We start from the raw sequence: 23,492 nt of genomic DNA on the forward strand, positions 1-23,492 counted from the left end.
CCGAAATACAGAATCATTTCGTCTTAATTCAAGTGTTTACACTTGTATTGTATTGTGATCAAAGTAATGAAAGATACGCCACTTCTGAATTAACGAAATATAAAAACTACATACGGGCTATATCAATCTACCGAAAAGAGAACAAACAGAGAGTTCGTAATAATTAATCTAAGAGATATGAACAAAATCTATAGCAGCTCGTTATGTGTGACACAACGTTTGTTTTACATTAAACCGAAACGCACTATTTTCACTTGTATAGAAATTTAAATTAAAAAAAATAATCATGTTGGAATGTTTTGAAGATATGAAGATAAAATACTTAGGCCACAACATTCAAAATACAGGGACAGTGTTGTCTCTAATTTGTGCAGGAATTAATCGTCCGTCTGCAGCAAGAATCCAGTGAGTAAAACGACTATGAAAATATTGAATTTAATTAGCCTCCCCGCCGGTTGTAAATGTTGTAAACAAACTAGAAACACTTCCTTAACATTAATGATCAAGCACGCATAGGAAGCACTCTCGCATTGAAAAAAAAACACGACAGCTATTCGTTTACAGTGTCACTTTTTTTATCATACAAACAGAATAAGCAGTATAACTTCTTCGACAAAGCACAAATAAACAATCTCAAAAATACATATTCATTTTTAACTAGAATTTAGTAGAATTTTACCAGATTATCATGTAAAATATCATAAAATAGCATGTAGCATATTAACGCGCTATTACCTTGCTTAAATAGTTGTCTAAAAATATAAAATACTTGATAAAGTTCCACAAATTTCTTTATGAAAAATACTAAATCATGCCTTATTTAACACTTTCCTTGTACTTCACATTAACATCCACAAAATCGTTAAGCCATTGGTTACGGCTACAGTCGACATGCAGTTGTGTTGATGTATTCACTGGACCCGAAAACTACTTTAATGTGTAGTTCTTCTGAGTTTTGGAAGTTCCATTCCTGAGAATAATTCACTAACAAATTTGAGCAATTCAAATGGAGGCATCAAATGTAGTAGATTCGACTCTTAGTCATAGAAGTCCGAGTGCACGACTGGTCAGAGTCCAGAACAGGGCAAGTCCGGAGAAAGTTCGGGTCCGTGACAATCCTAGTCCGAGTCTGAATCCTAGTCCGAATTTATATGATTATAGTGCATTGAAATTGACATGAGCTACCATGTTTACCTGTTATGCCTTACATAAGTGTGGGAATGACGTGAACGGTGAATTCGTCATCCCATGAAGTTTTTTAAACAGTCAAAAGGGCTTATCTCTTAGTCCTTAGAACTGTATCCACATTGAAGACGTACAACCTTCCATTGAACTGGCTCCGTGAGTAAACCTCCGTTTCTTTGAAGTAAACACTAAAGAACTTACTCAAGTGAAAGATACTGATAAATTAAGCAGTTTTTGGCTATACATATTTAGCTATTTTTATTTTTACGACAACACACCGTAGATAATTGATAAATCACCTTCCTTTAATAAGTGACCATGCAACGCTGTTTGCTGTATACCTGACAGTGATCGAAATATTGGTGCAGGGCTCGCACGGACGCGAAGTAAAAAGATACATTGAAGTTGAAAGTCTTCACTGTATACGTAATTGTAACACAGAGTGTGCTTATTCCCCCTGTAACTTTGCCGATTTTTCCGGCAGAATGACACAGCTTTTGAAAAGTTCGAAATACATCAGTTTCCTTAAAGCAGTCATAGAAAAAGAATCACTTTTGAAACAAAACCTATTTTTAAACAAAATGCATTTACTAGCAACACAAACATGAACCCCACAATTCCATCCATCTATCTGACGAGGGTACTCCATGGAGTTGCTTACTAGTGAATACGACCAACTGTCGACAGCGGGAGGGTGCTGATTGTGCGCGAAGTAATGTAGGGAGATTATATGTGCCAATCTGGACATTGACGTCAGTGATTCTGGAGAAAGCTTTTGACAAAGTGGATCGAGAACATCTATATGCAAACTACGTAAGTGGATTATGAATAACATCCAATGAGATCGGTGAACATTATAAGGTGCTAAAATAATTTCATACTTTTGAAAAACATTTCCGGTATTGAGATCAGTTAAGAAGCATGATTGTATAATGTCACTTGTATTGAGGCTCGTCCCACTGAGTCTCTGGTGGACATCAGTATGCAATACAAGGCAGCTAATTGGTGAGAATTTAGTTATAAGAAGTAAATAATCGTATATTAGAGTATCGGATAACCACGCGGTTGACGACAGAAGTAAATGTATCGAGGAACCCGTTCCTGCGGTACTTTTCCTCGTTGATAAGATATTGCACAACTTAGGGGACATTCCAAATATTAACTGATCATCGTTACACTCTATTTCACATTGTGTAGACTCACGAACCATATTTTCACATTTTTTGTTATTACTAACATTATTGGTTAATGTTGATTTCCTGTACCAGCATACAAAGGAACCTCGCAGTGAAAACGTATGGTAACTGATTGAGTTGAAACGGCAGATTGTACAAGATATAGTGGAATTTAACAAAATTATAACATATTTTAATTTTTTCAATCGAAATTTTGGCGAGGATAGAAGTTATGTAACCGATATCAAACATGAATAGGGTAACAGAAAACAAATTGCTCTATTCCGTGATGTGTGTCGCACCATGCAACTATTTCTATAACTAAAGATAATTAATTTTAAAATTTAAACATTTAATTAGTACGTAACGGCAGTTTGTAAACGATGTAGTGGAATTTAACGCAATCACAAATATTCTTATTTTTTTCAATCGAAATTTTGGCGGACATAGAAGTTATGTAAGCGATATCAAACATAAATAGGGTGATAGAGGACAAATTGCTCTATTCCGTGATGTGTATCGCACCATGTAACTATTTCTATAACTAAAGATAATTAATTTTAAACATTTCGTTGGTACGTAACGGCAGTTTGTACACGATGTAGTGGAATTTAACGCAATCACAAATATTCATATTTTTTTCAATCGAAATTTTGGCGGACATAGAAGTTATGTAAGCGATATCAAACATAAATAGGGTGATAGAGGACAAATTGCTCTATTCCGTGATGTGTGTCGCACCATGTAACTATTTCTATAACTAAAGATAATTAATTTTAAACATTTCGTTTATACGTATCGGCAGTTTGTACACGATGTAGTGGAATTTAACGCAATCACAAATATTCTTTCTTTTTTTTCAATCGAAATTTTGGCGAAGACAGAAGTTATGTAACCGATATCAAACATGAATAGGGTGATAGAGGACAAATTGCTCTATTCCGTGATGTGTGTCGCACCATGTAACTATTTCTATAACTAAAGATAATTAATTTTAAACATTTCGTTGGTACGTAACGGCAGTTTGTACACGATCTAGTGGAATTTAACGCAATCACAAATATTCTTTTTTTTTTCATCGAAATTTTGGCGGACATAGAAGTTATGTAAGCGATATCAAACATAACTAGGGTGATAGAGGACAAATTGCTCTATTCCGTGATGTGTGTCGCATCATGTAACTATTTCTATAACTAAAGATAATTAATTTTAAACATTTCGTTTATACGTATCGGCAGTTTGTACACGATGTAGTGGAATTTTACGCAATCACAAATATTCTTTCTTTTTTTCAATCGAAATTTTGGCGGACATAGAAGTTATGTAAGCGATATCAAACATAAATAGGGTGATAGAGGACAAATTGCTCTATTCCGTGATGTGTGTCGCACCATGAAACTATTTCTATAACTAAAGATAATTAATTTTAAACATTTCGTTTATACGTAACGGCAGTTTGTACACGATCTAGTGGAGTTCAACGCTATCACAAATATTCTTATTTTTTTCAATCGAAATTTTGGCGAAGATAGAAGTTATGTAAGCGATATCAAACATGAATAGGGTGATAGAGGACAAATTGCTCTATTCCGTGATGTGTGTCGCATCATGTAACTATTTCTATAACTAAAGATAATTAATTTTAAACATTTCGTTTATACGTATCGGCAGTTTGTACACGATGTAGTGGAATTTTACGCAATCACAAATATTCTTTCTTTTTTTCAATCGAAATTTTGGCGGACATAGAAGTTATGTAAGCGATATCAAACATAAATAGGGTGATAGAGGACAAATTGCTCTATTCCGTGATGTGTGTCGCACCATGAAACTATTTCTATAACTAAAGATAATTAATTTTAAACATTTCGTTTATACGTAACGGCAGTTTGTACACGATCTAGTGGAGTTCAACGCTATCACAAATATTCTTATTTTTTTCAATCGAAATTTTGGCGAAGATAGAAGTTATGTAAGCGATATCAAACATGAATAGGGTGATAGAGGACAAATTGCTCTATTCCGTGATGTGTGTCGCACCATGTAACTATTTCTATAACTAAAGATAATTAATTTTAAACATTTCGTTTATACGTATCGGCAGTTTGTACACGATGTAGTGGAATTTTACGCAATCACAAATATTCTTTCTTTTTTTCAATCGAAATTTTGGCGAACATAGAAGTTATGTAAGCGATATCAAACATAAATAGGGTGATAGAGGACAAATTGCTCTATTCCGTGATGTGTGTCGCACCATGAAACTATTTCTATAACTAAAGATAATTAATTTTAAACATTTCGTTTATACGTAACGGCAGTTTGTACACGATCTAGTGGAGTTCAACGCTATCACAAATATTCTTATTTTTTTCAATCGAAATTTTGGCGAAGATAGAAGTTATGTAAGCGATATCAAACATGAATAGGGTGATAGAGGACAAATTGCTCTATTCCGTGATGTGTGTCGCACCATGTAACTATTTCTATAACTAAAGATAATTAATTTTAAACATTTCGTTTATACGTATCGGCAGTTTGTACACGATGTAGTGGAATTTAACGCAATCACAAATATTCTTTCTTTTTTTTCAATCGAAATTTTGGCGAAGACAGAAGTTATGTAACCGATATCAAACATGAATAGGGTGATAGAGGACAAATTGCTCTATTCCGTGATGTGTGTCGCACCATGTAACTATTTCTATAACTAAAGATAATTAATTTTAAACATTTCGTTGGTACGTAACGGCAGTTTGTACACGATGTAGTGGAATTTTACGCAATCACAAATATTCTTTCTTTTTTTCAATCGAAATTTTGGCGGACATAGAAGTTATGTAAGCGATATCAAACATAAATAGGGTGATAGAGGACAAATTGCTCTATTCCGTGATGTGTGTCGCACCATGTAACTATTCTATAACTAAAGATAATTAATTTTAAACATTTCGTTGGTACGTAACGGCAGTTTGTACACGATCTAGTGGAATTTTACGCAATCACAAATATTCTTTCTTTTTTAAATCGAAATTTTGGCGGACATAGAAGTTATGTAGCGATATCAAACATACATAGGGTGATAGAGGACAAATTGCTCTATTCCGTGATGTGTGTCGCACCATGTTACTATTTCTATAACTAAAGATAATTAATTTTAAACATTTCGTTGGTACGTAACGGCAGTTTGTGCACGATGTAGTTGAATTTTTAGCATAAAAAAGAAGTTATGTCACTGATATCAAACATTAATAGAGTGATAGAAGGGACTCTTCTCTGTCTCTTTATTACATATTGCACTTCTGCTCTATTCATATAAGAAAGATTTTAAATTATAAACATATCATTATTGGGATGAATTGTCTTAAATTTGATTTACAAACAATTATTGAGTACCAGTACACCTTCACCGTTGCTTATTGTCCGCTAGAAATTAGATGGCGCTCTCCGCTTTTCTCCTTATTGACTGCTCTTATTGTCCGCTACTAATGTCCGCTACTAATGTCCGCTACCTTCAAGCAGGTGCAGTCACCTGCTTCAAGCAGGTGCAGTCGATGAGGTATTATGTTTGACCTCCATGCATGATCACTGCGGCGGAGTCACTATGTTATTATCGAAAGATAGTCTGTTACGTCTGCACATGTATCTTAACTTTCTGCAAATCAACGATAGCAAGAATAAAGCATAAATTCCAGGTGTTTCTTCAAGAAGTTTGTCTTTCTTTTTTTGAAACAAGTCATTGACAGACGCCAAGGACCTATGCAGTAGCATCCACTGTTGGAAATCCCCGTGAATCGCTGATTCTGAAGTAACAATTGGGCTACATTGAGCGTGCTGTCAAGCGACTCGACTGGTTCCTAAGCCTAAGTACACAGGTACAGTACAGTGCTCAGTCAGACTGTTACAAATGTTACAAAGGCTAGTGTAAGATTTCCAAATGACCCAAAAACTTGCAAAATTGGGGGGGGGGGGGGACGGGTGTTATAAGCTTAAAAAATACCTCAATTTGTTGAGCATATAGCTGAAATGGATTCAAACTCATAAAATATGTAATTCTGCTTGACTGCTTAAAGTTTAGGTGGTCTGCTGTATCGTTGCTAACTTGAAGGTGCGTCAATTACGGGGGTGCGTAAATTATGAAGCCTTGACTATACTAGAAGTATCTGTTATGCCTACTACGACTACTACTAGGCTTTTACTAAACTGTTATGTTACTGTTTAGTGTTACAGTTAAGCCTACCTTGGCCTACAGTAAACCAGCAGTAAACTAAAGTAGTAGAAGGCCTACAGTAGGCTAGAAACCTAAGTTACTGAAATGTTAATACTAAATAAGGCCTATTTGCCTAGTTGTGTGCGCCGGTTTGTGGCTGCACCCTATGGGAAGTCCCCCGGGGGACACGTGGTTGTGTTCACTGTGGTGCCCCAGGAGAGATTGATTGAATTGTGCACACTTTGGTGTGTAGGTGTGACAAGTTACCAATGACCAGGGTTAAGTTGTAAAGTCGTGCAAGAAGGCCTTGGCCCTGAACAAGACTGTAAACCTAAAATTATAAATATAAAATTATACTGTGTAAAACCCTTAACACAGTTGTGTGTGTGTATTAAAAAGCAGTCATGTGCTTATACTTCAATGTCTTTACTATGCCCTGTACATGTATACAACTTGAGCTGCAACATGTACTGTCTACTGTATATCAAGAACACTATATAAAGAGCATCAATCACCAGCCCATCTTCAGAGATGTCATGATATTAAAACCAAAGACTGATGGGTTTGGAAAAACCATAGATTAAGATACCTTTCCTACCATAGTAGTTACCAGCTGAATTTTCAATGTATTTCATTGAAAAAAGTAATTGTCATGCATCTACTGCATTCTAGTGTAATACGATCATAGAAGCTGCGTGTAAGCCTGTTAATAATATTACACAGCCGGCTTAGAATTTTGCATGTCTTGCAACTTGAAGTTGCCATTACATAAAAACAAATATAATGATATGCAAAAATAATTAAAATATATAAAATACAATAAAGTCAAAACATAATTAACACATGAAAGTCATCATGGCCTAACACTAATGGCCTACTATTCTAATAACTCGGGAGTGACCCATCTCGTCTAGTAAAGGGTCGGTCCCTCAGCCCACGAATGGCGTCTACTAGTGAGGATACATCACAAGCTCCTCAGTTACCCGGACCAGGAGTGGGGGCTCCGGCGTCTAAGACTACGGTCTAAAAGGACATCTATAGTCACGGTCCCTCGATAGGTTGAAAACTAAATCAACTATGTATATGCTGTGTAGAAATTAATATAATTAATTTCTAATGAAACTGGTACAGCCAGGTGCATGGCAGCTTGGAGTGTCTTGGTGAATGGTCACCATACATTGCCAACACATACAGATGAACTAAACAAGGGGCAAGGGGATTACTGATCTACCACAGTAAACAAACAATTACTAAGCAATTAAAATAAGTATGAAAATATGCAATAATATACGACAAAGATAATCCGTAACGGTGATACAACAATAATAAAATAGCAAGTAAACTATAAAGTAATTAAATAAAGTGAACCTTTCCGAGACGTAGACACTAATATGCAACTGAATGCTAAACATACAACTACCTGCCTATGTTACTCATACAGCAATAACACAGTGCTCCATAAATAAGTGAAACTGTCTATCCCTATATGGCATAGCAGTATAATCTTGGAATGTCATAGTTCAATACATATATGGTCAATTCCACGGTGACTCGCGTGACATTTTTACTAAAATTCCTCTCTATTTAATATCATTAAACAAATAAAGAAATTACCTGGGAGAAAAGCATTTATGAAGTCAGTAAGGTAAGCCTTAATGCTTACAACAGTAGACAAAAACTATTTATACCTCAAGTATTGGGGGTGAAATTGGCAAAAAACTAAACGTGACTCGCGTGACAGTTACTATTAGCAAAAATCAGAACGCACACACAAATGTTTGATTTCTTATGTCTTATTAAAATATTTCCAATCACTTTTTGTAATCATACCGAAGTTGAAAAACACCTCTACCTCAATTGCTATGCAACTTTGAAAAAATGTTGTAACGCATGAAAATAACGATGAAGATGTATTGTGACTCGCGTGACAAGAAAACGTGACTCGCGTGACTAGTTCACTTTTCGGATAGTTCTAGACCAAATGCAGTAGTGAATCAAAGGTATAAATCTTGCATAGTGAAATATAACATTCATTGGTATAGAAAGTGTCCAATAAGTACTTCCCTTGGGAATATCCAGATGATATTATGTCCCCGAGTTACCTTCATGACTGCAGACAGTAGGTAATATACTGTACGGGTAGTACAGTTGTTCAGGCAATATATCTTGTCAATTAATATTTGTAACAACATTTAGTCTGTTGAAGTCACTCATTTGAGAGTTATAGAAGAAAAAGATCTATCAAAATGTGATTCAAATTACCATTCTCATTTGTCATATTTGAATAAACCAAAAGTGTAATATTTGAGAAGATACATTCGCTCATAGGATTTTGGGAATGATTGAGCAGTTAAAACCTTAAGGTTGTCAAGTCATAGCACATGGCATTGCCAGATACAAATATAGATTGTTTTTGTATATTACTTAAAAATCAATGACAAGTGCTAACTTTCCAAATGTGGTGATAAAATAGGCATTATATTGCGAATAAATTTTCATGATTTTAAATTCTGATACTTCAAATGAAATTATCATAATTAGTTGCATTATGTGTGCCCATATTATTCAAGTTGCCTAATTAAAGGGGAATGCATATATAATATCTTTAATCAGTGATTCATTCATCAAACTATAACATCCCTGCAAATTTCACACAGTAAATAGGTAGAAATACTATCTTGATTTGACGTGACTCGCGTGACGTGACTCGCGTGACATTCGTAAAGGGTGATTTTCTGCAAAATTTGAATATCTTCTGAAAAGGAAAATTCAGTAATCCTTTTGGTATCTATGTGAAGACATGACATTCATTATTTTGAGTAAAACTATTGTGCAGGCAAGGAGAAAAAAAAAAAAAACAGTCAATTTTGTGACTCACGTGGCAGTAAATCGAGGGTGTTTACTGTTTTCAATTTACCACTGTTGTCTAATGCCTTGATGTCAAAATAAAATTGAAGCTATAAAGTGAGCACTATGCTATAGCAAATATAATTAGTCCAACACACAGTTAATAGGTAGAAACACTATCTTGAATTGACGTGACTCGCGTGACGTGACTCGCGTGACATTCGTAAAGGGTGATTTTCCGCAAAATTTGAATACCTTCTGGAAAGGAAAATTCAGTAATCCTTTTGGTATCTATGTGAAGACTTGATATTCATTATTTGGAGTAAAACTATTATGCAGGCAAGGAGAAAAAAAACAAAAACAGTAAATTTTGTGACTCGCGTGACAGTAAATCGAGGGTGTTTTCAACTCACCACTATTGTCTAATGCCTTGATGTAGAAAAAAAATTGAAGCTATTAAGTGAGCACTATGCTATAGCAAATATAATTAGTCCAAAACACTGATGATACCTATGATTAATATGTACAAATCTGCACAAAATGAAATTTCACTGTATTTTTCATAATTTAGTTACTACGGGAACCATTTGTTATTAACGACCCCATAATCAAACAAATGATGTTTCTGGGGTGAAAAAATTATTTTTAGTAACTACAAGTATTCTATTTATTGGAAACTTATACAATTTTAATGTACAATGATTTTAAATTTTTTGGTATGATGTTGACCTTATCATGGAATTGACCATATAACTAGAAGCTGGTTGCCCTAGCTCCACTACGAACATATCCTAATAGAGGCAAGTGATTAACTCTAAAATCATTACACCCTCTATGACTTACGTGAAGTCTACAAGTATAAATAATGTAATACTGGGGACATCCCTCAGCTAGTAAAAATAGCAACAACAGTAGCATACTAACTATGTGATTTAACCCATGCACCTCTACTAACTTAGACCACAGGTTTCCATGGCAACTGACACCTTTTGTTAGGCTGCAGGTACCTAAGCGTCCCCTGGGACTAAGAGCAGGCTATAAAACGGAGACTATGTCACCTAGCTTACTGTATCTGCTGTAAATATCTGGTCAGATGGAGTCTGTACCAGTGATGGGTGACTCACAGGGCTAAATACATGCTAATACTCTAATATTCTAATAAACAACAACAAAACTACAATAGTGTCTCGGTCCACAAAATAAAGAACATACCAATATGGCTACTAACATATTGCTACAACTCTTTCAAATATAAAGTTTAACAGAAGTTTGGCTATTCCTATCACCATGGCAACTAGTAAAAGTGTAGAATTGCATCATGGGATCTAAACATAGCTCGAATAGGAAAACTTGATACACGTACTAGTTAGATAAGAATGTGAGTGCATTACAGTAACGGGTAATGCTAGACAGATCGAAAGGGTACATAATAACTAAATAGCCCAATGTGGGTTCTCGTTAGACCAAATAACCTAAGTACTTTCAATACTCTCCATTTATCTCAAAGTAGGTTAGATCATAACGATACACACGATAAGACTGTTGAGGGCATTATAAGTGCCATAATCAACCTTATAAACATACTATAAAAACAACAGGTAACAATAATAATGATCTCACCTGTAGACTCTCTATAGCCATTACAGGTACAAAACGTTTAATTAATAACTTAAGTCTGTGTGCATGTAGCCATCACAGGAATAAAATAATAAATACAGTCTGAGTATTCGGCAATCACAGTGTCAAAAACAGTAAATAGTAAATATATACAACACAATTACACTTATTGAGGGCTGCTATATATGCTGTGTGCACATTGCCAGCACAGAACTAACATGAATACATTTGCAAGTAAAATACACAATGTATGCACAATGAAAACGAATAAGTTCCTGCAGGGTCTGAGGCAAAGTCGAAAGATGAACTCTTACCTGTGTAGAAATTAATATAGTTAATTTCTAATGAAACTGGTACAGTCTGGTACAGCCAGGTGCATGGCAGCTTGGAGTTTCTTGGTGAATGGTACAGTTGCTTGCCAACTTGGTTGTTTTAAGCCATTCTTAGAACAAAGGGAAGGTTGTTACCCCACCCTACCAGACAAGATCTTACTTAGACTGGCTACCAATACTCCAGGAACTAGACAAACTGTCTTCCCACATCTTTAACTTACTCCACCAGAGATTACAGAGAGCCTGACATAACTTACTACACTTAAGGAAGAATAAAACAAGGCCTGGTCTATTAGTGTTGGGAATAACAGATTAATTATCACTTACTTAGCGTAACCTAAGTGTCACCCAAACCACACAAGGCTTAAATGGTCCTTTTAGCAGGAATTAGTCCACTGAGGTGTAATGCACACAGTTCACTGACTCTGTGAGCGTTACCAGAAAATACCACAAAGAGAGAAGAAAATGGAAAAACAAAAGTGAAGGGGAAATGTAGCACCCCTAATATTTCCCAATAGCAGTGTCCATAGTTCAATCCCCCTGTACAATATACCCCTCCCCTCCCCTTCACTTTTGCCTCTCCATTCTCCTCTCTCTCTGTGGTACCTTCTAGCAACGCTCACAGAGTCAGTGAACTGTGTGCATCACCCCTCAGTGGACCAATTCCTGCTTAAATGGTCCTTTTAGCAGGAATTAGTCCACTGAGGGGCAACGCACACAGTTCACTGACTCTGTGAGCGCTACTAGAAAATACCACAAAGAGAGAAGAAAATGGAAAAACAAAAGTGAAGGGGAAAGGTATATTATACAGGGGGACCCAACTACTGTATAGACACTACTATTGGGAAACATTAGGGCTGCTACAAGGGCAATGTCACACGGACACCCACGGCCCAGCGCGGGAAGGTTGCTGTAATAAATCAGCCTCGCAGGAAATGTTTTGAACAATATTGCCATTCCACATATTTTTATATTTATATTCAGGCATGAGACTCTTCCGCGGAAACGCGGATTTCAGATTTTTTTTTTTTTCATTTTCGCGTTTTTTCTCGTAATTCGCGTTTTTTATTTTTTATTTTATTTTTTTTTTTTTTTTTATTTTTTTATTTTTATTTTTTTATTTTTTATTTTTTTGCCGAACATGCTGGACTGTGAAGGGGAGGAACACCGAATTTGACCAGTGGTGGAATCAAGTAGCACAAAGCAAGCAAAAAAGCCTTTTTTTGGTTCAAAAAAGCTGATGGATAAATTATACAAGCAGAAATTCCACACTTTTTTGGCGAGTTAAGTGATGTGATAGATTCCATGTAGAGTCCACCATTTTGCATTTAAGCCCTCCCCCAGGACGGCGATCGATAAATTTCAGATTTTTTTTCCCGGCTCAGTCTCATCCCTGTATATTGTATGTTAGTTAGTAAACATTATCTTTCGTATGAATTTGACTTCAGATCAGTGTTCGCTCTAAGGTGCGGGATTCCCTTCAACTGATTCAGTAATCCCGCAAAGAAAACATTTGTCTGCTGGAAATCCCCGCATCGTTTTCTTGCATTCGCGATAAGTTTATACTCAATGCACAACGTATTCACTTGACTGTATAGAGAAAAAAACTCTGAAAATCAGTAGAGAAGTTACCAATTGTGTACAAAAAGAAAGTTGGTACACCTTTCAAATTTTACGAAAGATCGAGCAAAACACTTTTGAAAAATTCACGCGAAACTGGCATATCGTGCTAAATGCAACTAATGTCATGTAAAGAATGCTCTAGTACACCCATTTATGAATAAACCGTAAGACCACATCTGGTGTTAAGCGGGGGGAAAAGAAAGTATTTTCTAGAATTTCCAAAAATACGGAAAAAATAATATCCTACCATAGTTAAGTGTATAGCAAATAGCCTAACCACCTCGTCGGTTACGGATCTCACGTAACTACAAAATCACAACTAATTGTATTTTGCAAAGTTGACATTTTCTACAAGAACATGGAAACAATATTTAGCATTTAGTTAATCATGCCGAGTGGCCTAAAACATATATGTTATTACAAGGTCTACTTTCATAAAGATGGCCATAGCTATAGGGGCCTTGATATCGTGCTATGCGTGTATGGTATGGACTGTGCCTCTTGTTTCATGGGGAATAGATTGTGTTGTTCATGCGGAGGAGTCAGTTGGCTTGAGGTGTGTTTTACTTACCTAAATTTTACAGAGATATTTTACCTACTTTTCTTGAACGTCTAAGATAATATTTCGCATAACTTAACCGATCCTTTACTGACTGACCTAATTAATTATAGAGTGGAGCCAAAACATTTTACTCCATGAAACGTTCCTTGGAAACGTGCCAAAAAATGTTAACAAGCAGGTGTTAGACAGGGGTGAGCTCACCGTTGTTTAGCAAGGTACCTGGGAAAATTCGCAGCACATGTAGCCTACCGTAGTATTTAAGTAGGGTACTGCAGTTGTAAACTGATGTACGTATAGTGCACGCTATTCATTGTTAGGCAGTCTATAAACGGGGCTTTGCCGAACGTTGTTTGTTTCATAATATCGGAAGTTTTGTAAGTTTAAAGGTGGGATCGCTCGTAATTCCTCGTAAATTCTGTCCTTCACACCACTCAATTCAAAAATAATATCAATACTACCCTCTACCGGTTCGTCGCTGTTGTCTCGTAATATTTCAGCAATCCCATATTTACGGCTAGTAAGCAATAAACGGGTTTGGTTACCTGAAGCGGTGGCCTTGGCGAAATTCCTGCATAGTTTCTTGTCTGTGGCAGTGTCAGTACAGGGAGTTGTTATGGAACAACTCCCTGGTCAGAATAGTATCATGGAGCTGTAGTAGGCTATGCGGTAAATTATTACGCCGCGTTTTCGTGTGTGTTGTGTGATAATAAAAAACTGGTTTGTTTTACGTTCAGAACTTTTCACAACTAGTGGGCTGTACAGTATAGGTGTAATAGATTGACCAGGGAGCTGCTACTCCAGCAGTTCCCTGCTTTTACTCTTTTAGGCCTATGGTGAGCAGTCGAAGTCCGAACTGTTCGGATGCCCTGGTTTCGTAGTTGATTTACTGATTTGGAAAGCTCTGCATGCTTTATGCTGTATCGAACATCAGAGGTTTAGCCTATAGAAGTACAGTAACCTAATGCTATTTTACTATAAAAAAACATTGTATTTCAAACCTTTACCGATGCGCCAGTCTTGTACTAACCTGAGTAAACTTTTTGAAATGTTGTAACCGAAGTCGCGAGTCGACATTCTTTCACAGCTCAAGAAACTACTAGTGAACTTTATGTCTGATACCAGGGAGTTGTTAAAAGACAAACGCGAATTAGTGAAAAAATTGACAGAAGTGATTACAACATTGGGTATCAAACGTATGGTCAAGTCCGTCATGTGTGAACAATTGGTATTTCAGCCAATTTAGGTATTAATTATACATAGACACAGTCACAACTTACATTGTATTTTATTTATAAATTTTAGTTATATATCAGGAGGGAAAGTCAAAGCATTTTATGTCATAAACCATAGATAAATATATATTTTGGACTCCTGGCAACGGGCCCTATAGGCGATCACAGAGCACTTGCGCAAGCTGCACCCCATCCTCCTAACCGGTGCACGTAAACCCCTTTGACCCGAATTAAAAATAACGAAACTTGAACCGGAAAGGGAAGGAAAATACGTTGCCATGAGGGGCGACTCCACCCTCTTTAGAAAGGATTGGCAAAGGGGGAATAAGTACATGAACAATAAATAAATTAATAGTTAATTCCATTGAAAAGTGACTAGCTGAATGATCGGCCGTCAAAGCCAATTTTTTTTTCTAATTCACGTCAGTTTATTACTTTCCAGCGTACTGTACTCCAGAATTGACTATCCTGCTTCTTGTACCGAACGGCCCAACGAAATGCCAAAAAGTCAGCAACGGTGTTGGGTTACCCAGCCCCACCATCATCACGACTGACTCGTATTACAACTCGAAACTTAACTGAAATTGGATTGAATTTGAAGGAAAAAAATACTAGCTGTCTGCATGGATCATACTTATCTATACTTTTGTGTGACAATATATGCGTACGGGCTCTAGTAAACCAGGAGGGACACTGGTGGGGGGGGGGGAGGGAAGCCTTTTTTTCTTGCCACAGAAAATTAAACATTTGCCCGGAAGTTCCTAGCACGATTAATTCATTTCAAACTTGGACGGCAATGTAGGAGTAGGACAAAGAGAACCATATAGGCCTATGCCTGACTATAAGATCATTGAACCATCACGAACAACTCCGAATAATCTTCCATTTGTCGATTCATGACACTGGGAAGTAAGGGGGGGGGGGGATTGGGGCTTTCCATTTGATCCGCAAGTATATTGAACGGTCACCACAACAAGGGTGTTTAGCTTGGGACTAGCACGGGGAGACTTGTCAACCTTGTGAACATTTTTTGGGGGGTGGGATGTGGGTGGGGGGGGCCGGGGGAGTCGGCAAAGTAAAACATACAGGGTAAACAGATGGGAGGAAAGAGGTCAAAAAGAAAGAGTGAAAGACAGATGAAGGGATGGAGGAAGAAAGTAAAGAACATGTGGAGATGGAGGCTATGGGTAGAGATAGATATGATATGAAAGTACAGAGAAAAGAAAACCAAGAGCAGAAAATGGAGATCACTAGGATACTGTCAAATACACAAGAAGAATATACAGTCTAAATACTGGAATTAAATAATGCACCACATAAATAGCTTTATGACATCAAGAAATGAAAGGGGAAGGATATAATGTTTCAAGGATGCTGGAAAATAAGACACAACAGAAGATGATTATGGTTTCTGATCTATTAGGCTTCTTCTCTCTACTGCTACTAGGATGTAAGAGACCACAGGGACTCACACAACTCTTTAAGTTGTGATGACCTCTGACCCTTACTATGCCTAACTGTTATCTTGCCAGGAAATAAATACACCAGTGCATGAGAGGAGGTGAGAGACAGGACTGATTGATCGTGTCTAAAGGGTGTTTAATATACATGTGATTCAAGAAGATAGAATGTAAAATGAAGCATCGTTTAAACACTTCAAAGGGGACCCCTCCCCATCCCACACCCTCCCCCACGTTCAAATCATATCCCCTCCTGGCAACGGAAATGAACACCAGTATAAATAAACCTATACAGATATTTATACATGTTGTGCGTGTAGGCCTATATACCATAATACAAAGCTGGCCATTCACTGATTATTACTCCTTGATTGAATTTCCCCAACCTTGCCCACCCTGACTTAGAGGGTGGCCAAGCTCCTGATTCACTGTCATAGCTACTATCGAACAAAATGGACGAAAGCAATTTATCTCAATCTGGTGATGCAGATGTATCAATAGCTGCTAATCCAACGTTTGTGAATGTTGCACAACCTGTCAACAAAAGTCTGGGAAAAGTGCTTGCCCCTGCCATATGTATGATCTCTTTTGTTCAGGATCATGTAAATGTGGCAATGTGTATTCATATAGTCTGAGGCTTCTCTCCCATGCTGCTCCATATCTAATCCTACTGGTGACATTGGACAGAACATTGGCAGAAGGCTTCTCGAGAGGTGTTGAAGTAACTGGATCAGAATTATCTGTAGAGATTACATAAAACAATAGTTACTAGATTGCAAGTATCCTGCTATAGCCTCTATGGCTGTGACTAAAAATATACTTTTGTTTAGAAGTTATCACACTTATGCAGCACTGGAAACTGATATTTCAATTTAAATGGTGTCATTGAGTTTAGAGGACATTGAAATAGAAGATATTGAAGTTACAAGTATGTTGGTGAAACCAAGACCACCCTTAAGAAGCAGTTCTAGTCACAGGTCAATACCATGAAAATGGAGACTCCAGTAGGGGAACACTTTCAGCTCCCCAATCATACCATTAAAGACATGTCCCAACAGGTAACTGAATTCGTAGACTAACCATCTCAGACATAGTACACCACAGCAGAGATAGAGAGAGTGGACGGAATGCCCTAGCACCATTCAACTGAATGGGCTCAATATACAGGAAGGACATGACTAACTTTATCCTGCTCCATCTCTGTATTCTGCCATAGTTTATTCGCCCTCTCTCCTTACTTAATCCTCACTTTGTACTCCACAGTTTATCTAAATACCTCTGCTTTCACTGACTCCTTTTGTTCAATACACCATTAACTTCTCTCTTTGTGTTCACCATGTCTTCTCTGTTCCAGGCTCTATTGTGTCTCTTGAATTTCCTGTTACTAGTCAGTTTGCCTCTAAAGAAGGTCCTGATAATATCAGGCCCACTTACTTTTATAAATTCTCATACACATGTATGCTTTTTAGTGGATGAGCAATATGCTACCATTTTTTTTCTTTTCTTTTGGAATTTAATGAGAATGAAATTGTATTATTTTTCTGATCACATCAGATCAGATATAAGATTGGCACTGCTCTTCCAGTCTGTAATTCATACAAGGATAAACATATAAATTTACCTTCTCCTTTCTGAGTGTCAACTGATCTTTCTGTGGTGACAGCTGATGAGAATGCCTCTGTTTGACTTTCGGCATCTTTCCGGAAAAGATGCATTTGAAACCTGTTCAATGAAACAAAAAAATTTTCCGTAAATCATATAACTGAAATAGTAATTTTACTGTACACCCCAAGCTTAATTGTATGCGTAATGAATCTGGTAATGACCAAATCATTACAAACATACATGTTTTTATCATACCTACCCAAGAAAAAATATGAAAGAGAAAAGTAACAAACAAACACTTAGGCAGATTTCAATAATAACATATTGTTAACCCACAATGATTTAAACCCAGATAAGGATGAGATATTCTTTCATACTCTTCTTCAAGATATCCATAAACAGTGGTACCTTTCAAGAAAATTGTGAGGATAATTTTGTGTTGCCCAACTGCTTGCCCAACAACTTGAGCTCACATGTCAATGTACAATTTACTATGTAAACTTCCTGTCTTAGTGAACTGATTGGTTTCATACTGCTAAAAGATGTCCAGTCTTTTGATCAAAGTTTGATGTACTCTCATTATTTACCTACTGTGTAAACTTCCTGTTTATGAGAGCAGTTGGTTTCATGTGTGAGAATTGAGATGCTAGCTTACTCCATGACATAAGCCCACCATTGTGAAAAATTCCTGTTTACATGAATAGCTTGATTTCAGACTACCAGACTCTCCACAAGAGATAGTTTCAGCCACGAAATTTAATAGATCTATATTATAATTTTTGAACACTAAACATCAGATCATTCACAAGAAGCTGAACAAAATCAAGCATAGTACTGACTATACATAAAAAATATGATAACTTAGCACAGCATCATAAAGTATGAGCATCAGGCCTACATAAAGAAAACTGGTACTTTCTTACCTACAGGCATGGCTATATAAAGGTTTATATAGGTATAGCTATATGTACTAATATGGTCCCTCAATTTGTGAGGCTAATTTACCTAATTTCTTGCATAGCAGTTGGGTTCCTTCAAAAATCCCAAGCACAGAAATGTACACATGATTGCTGGAATATTGGACAGACAGTCAGTAGATAACAGTATAACACCCTGTTGCCCAAATGAACCATTAAAACTTGATTGCATATATGCTGGCTGTGGCTGACCTTAAAAAAACCTAAGGTCTAGTTGCATACGCAGCGGTGTGAAAACATGTGATTCCAAAGTATTTACGTAGATGCATTATTTTTATAGAAAAATTTGCAGGTCCATGTGGTTGTACTTGTACAGCACAGTAGGCCTTCCTCACTGGTGCATATTACAAAATTAGGGAATACAGTTACTATGAACACTAAGTTCAGATACTTATTACTAATACTATAGGCCTTAGTCCATATGTTATATGCCTAGTTAATTATGACTGGGCATAGGTGAGGCTTCATACTTAATACTTTTCTTTCAAATGCTCATTCACAAGAATTATTCTTCAAACAAGGACAGCTGATAACAATTTAGAACCTGGAGGGGGTGGGGATGAACAGATCACCTACATGTAGGCCTAGTGGTTAGAAAATATATTTCCATCAATTTGTTGAGGCAAAAACAATTTACTTTTTGGTGATGAGAAGGCCCAGCTTTCCATGGCATAAATATTATATGAGGAGTGAAACTAAAGACCCCAGTCCCTGTCAGTCTTCTTTAGGAAGGATACTTTAATTTTTAACCGTATACAGTACAAAGTGGTAATTTCGGACTACTCATGTGCAGTTGCTATTTTTATGACCAGGAGTACTATTTTTAGGACGAGGAGTAACAATATTTTCCGGTTAGGGTTAGGGTTAGGATTGAGGTTTAGGGTTATGTTAAGGGTTAGGGTTACCCCCACTACTTGCCCAGTTGCTTTATATACTTTACTGCGCTTGAATTCGCCTTTGTCATAAGAATAGTTTATAAATAATTGTTACGACTTGTCATAAGAATAGCCACGTCCTATACAGTATCTTCATGACAAGCATTCACAAACAGTGATGATGATGACTCTGTAATACAACTTACTATTTTGTGCTAGGATAAGTATGATAAGGTTAGCATACGCTAGGTCCATTGGAAAAATAATGTATGATAGGCCTAGTTACAAAGCCTAGGCTCATCAAATCATGTATGTTACAAATACAATTGCATAGACACTGCGAAGTTCGAACACCTAAGCCTTAAAATACCCCAAAAACTATCTTCATTTTATTGACAAATATGTACGTATATACTTGGGCACGGGTCATTTTGGAGAGGAAATAACTGTAGCTTCCTAGTTTTTAGTTAGTTTGGCTTTTGCTTGTAGGTTATCATGGTGAAATGGTGTATTTCTTAGGGGTGTCCGAACTTCGCAGTATTCTGTACTTCGCAAACTGACAGTTACCTAAGACAATACCCTGTAGTACTACTATGTACTAGTATTACCCTATACAGTTTTAGCCTAGCTTAGCAAATCATTACCTTTTTATGTGATCCTAGAGCAAATGTTCTGCGAAATCTGCGTTGCTAACAGAAGTCAAATCATGGACATGTTTGTAGAGTTCTTTCTCCATTTGCCAGTTTACATAGGAACGTAGAAGATAGATTTTCGTGGTATCTCTTCGTCGCTGTTGTTCCTTTGCACTGCTGTTTTTGTAAGGTCCATGCAACAAAGGCCTTCCTCCACTTGAACCTACGCTCGTTCCAGGATAAGGCCGTTTTCTTTCGCCCGATTCTCCTTGCCCTCATCCCTTTTCCATGATTGTCACTATATTCTAGTCTAGTCGAATGTATTTGTACGAAAATCGTACAGTTTTCTTTACTCAAAAGGCACACAAACAACAAACTATCGCGTACGAAAATCCTTTGCGGTAAACAGTACAGTAATCTGAAATGCTGTGTTATAACATTATGTGTGCCTGGGTACGGGCTTGTTACAGTACGTATACGCTTGCCTGTGCTATTCACTGATCTAAATTTGCCACCGAGGTCACGTGAGTTTTCGGGGTCCCAGTAAACCTCGCTGAAACCTCGATATTGACAGCGCCCTCAAAAAAAAGTCTACGGGCGATATCGCCTTTAACTTTTTAAAGATTGTAAGACAGATTAAATCTCTTTTCGTTTCATAACATAATATAGCTACTCTAACTTGTCATTTTAAAATTTTCATCAGTTTCGTGACAATTTAAATTAAAAAAGTTGTCAGTATTTTGCATCCTCAACTGCAAATTTTTTATTGCCAAGCACGCAAAAATACCAAAATTGAGCCCCTGGATCCCACATCATTATGCTCGCACGCTACGCGTGCTCGGCATGTTCGCTGCGTGAACACCAGGGCTGTAAAAAATGTTTTTTTCCCTGCAAGGAAGGTATAATTTCCCTTTCACTTTCATAATAAAGATGGCAATGGCTATAGGGGCCTTGATATCGTGATATGCGTGTATGTACGTATGGGCTGTGCCTCGTGTACTACATAAAACGTTCCTTGGAAACGTGCCAAAGAAAAAAAAAAGGTTAACCAACAGGTGTTAGACAGGGGAAGCGCTCACAGTTGTTTGGCAATGTACAGTACCTGGGAAAATTCCCAGGTACTGCGCGAACACCGATGGGAAATCGGCAGTGTGTTCGCGGGAAATTGAACAAGGTTTTCCAACATTGGCTTGAGAGATTCAGCGGGCTTGCGGCGGCGATGCCATTAAGTGTATTAAATAATTATGATGCTATTTTGGGTTATTTCAAGTGAGAAATAAAGACACCCAGACACTAAAGTTAGTGTTTCTGATTTTTTATTTATAATTTTTAAAATTTTATTTCCTCTTTGGCTCTTTCTCTAACCCTTTTTTTTTTTTTTGCTGCGTGTGAGATTTCCCGCGAGTTTTCAAGATTTCCCGGCAATGAGCTTCCCGTTTTGCCCTCTTTTTACAGGCCTGGTGAACACCGAAATAAGCAGTGTGTTCGCGGGAAAGTGACCAAGGTTTTCCAACACTGGCGAAAGTTAAGTTAGTATCCTCCAATTAGAATGGTAATAAATCCTTTCATGTGATGACAACGGAGAGTGAATATATTAAAAATAGTGCTGAAGACTTCCTGTAATAGCCGAGAGCTAGGCTTCTGTGGAGACTCCAATAGGTGATTAGTATCAGGAACCGTTCAAGATTAACAATTAATTTATATATTATAGTTATATTAGGCTTCTTTACTTTAATTGGAATTCTGCAGGAATAGATTCAGATTGATTTTATATACTTTTAACTTGGGCTCTAAATCTTCTACAATATCACTAAATCTACATCCTCATGGCTTTGGGGGTTAAGGTGCTCTACAGCCACATGGCATACCCAGCAATTTCTTTGTCTAACTAAAGGGAGGGGCCAAATTGGAGGGAGGATATAGTACCCAATCAGGAAAGTTACTTTCTCTACCCAATCCTTTAGAGATCTCCTGATTGGATTTGCTACCAGAAAACTCTGACCACAGCAATGATGATGCCACTTTTCTAAGAAACAAGCCTATGGGAGTTCTGTAGTAAAGAGGCAACCCATATGCTAATGGACATCTAATAATGTACTGTATATAAAAACTGCAGAAGAAACAATGAACTTCCGTTCTGATGCAGTATCTTAAGTAAACTGTGAAGCAAGTCCCTTATTGATTATAAACAGGAAATGGAGCCTCTTAACAACAGGTCAACTAATATCTGTCGCGGAAACAACTTGAAACTAAGCCCAGCCGTTACTGTTAGCCTACTGTACTTTCAGACTACCAAACGACTGTTAAGACAACGATTTCGTGTTTAAATATTTCAAAGCAAATACTGTAGGCCAGACCTTTCTACATCACAATCATCAAAACAAATTTTACCTTCAAAAATGTTGTTCAGTGATGTTTGATTCGTTTCTGCTAATTTTTCTTTGACAAACGCTTTCATTCTTTCAGGCCTGATGTGAAATATTTCGACACTGCAGTTGTTATGAGAAAGCTTGCGAATTTAGCATGCCAATTACGTCACTCAATGCAACCAGGAAATGTTGTTACAAGTTAGCGAGTGTTATTCTTGATGCGCCTAGAAATATAATCATTGAGACAATTGGTGCAACAATGAGATCAGTGACAAAGTTTCAAATGCTGTGACCTGTCCTTTCAAGTCGAACAGCAAAGTTTGGGTGAGGGGGCGGGGGGGGGGTTGGTTGCACGATGTCATTTTAGTAATTAATCTTTGGCTGCTTTTTTAATTTTTAAGAACATTTTGTATGAAAGATGGATATTGTACTTATTGAAAGTATATTTTCTGGAGAAAACAACAGCTCATTAACGATACCAATAATTCTGTACTATTCTCATCTATATGGGCCTTTACACAGTAAACCAAGATGAAAATCAACACATGGAGTTTTCAGTATTGAAATTGGTATTTTCTTTGTTCTATTAGGATGAGTGTTAGTTATTTGAAGCAGAGAGATAGCATAGAAAGTTTCAACATCCTACTTGAATTTTGAAATTTTGGTCCATTGGAATCCTATGGGAAAAATAACGGGCGAACATTGACATACACCAGAAATATATAACGGTTGTAACACATTGACATACATCACATGGCAGGCAATGTTTCATAAAGTTTAAAACATATATA

The 23,492-nt window shown here is 37.0% G+C and overlaps 1 protein-coding gene across 1 annotated transcript in view; it reads left to right on the forward strand.

The window, feature by feature from the left end:
- The first annotated feature begins 5,896 nt into the window (after positions 1-5,896).
- LOC139959663 (uncharacterized) overlaps positions 5,897-23,492 on the forward strand; it is a 103,193-nt gene continuing 85,597 nt past the window's right edge. Inside the window, exon 1 of the mRNA XM_071957461.1 lies at positions 5,897-6,235. The gene's annotated coding sequence lies outside the window, so the exon portion shown is untranslated. The remainder of the gene's footprint in view (positions 6,236-23,492) is intronic.

This window comes from Apostichopus japonicus, chromosome 19 (assembly GCF_037975245.1).
Source record: "Apostichopus japonicus isolate 1M-3 chromosome 19, ASM3797524v1, whole genome shotgun sequence".
NCBI lineage: Eukaryota > Metazoa > Echinodermata > Holothuroidea > Aspidochirotida > Stichopodidae > Apostichopus > Apostichopus japonicus.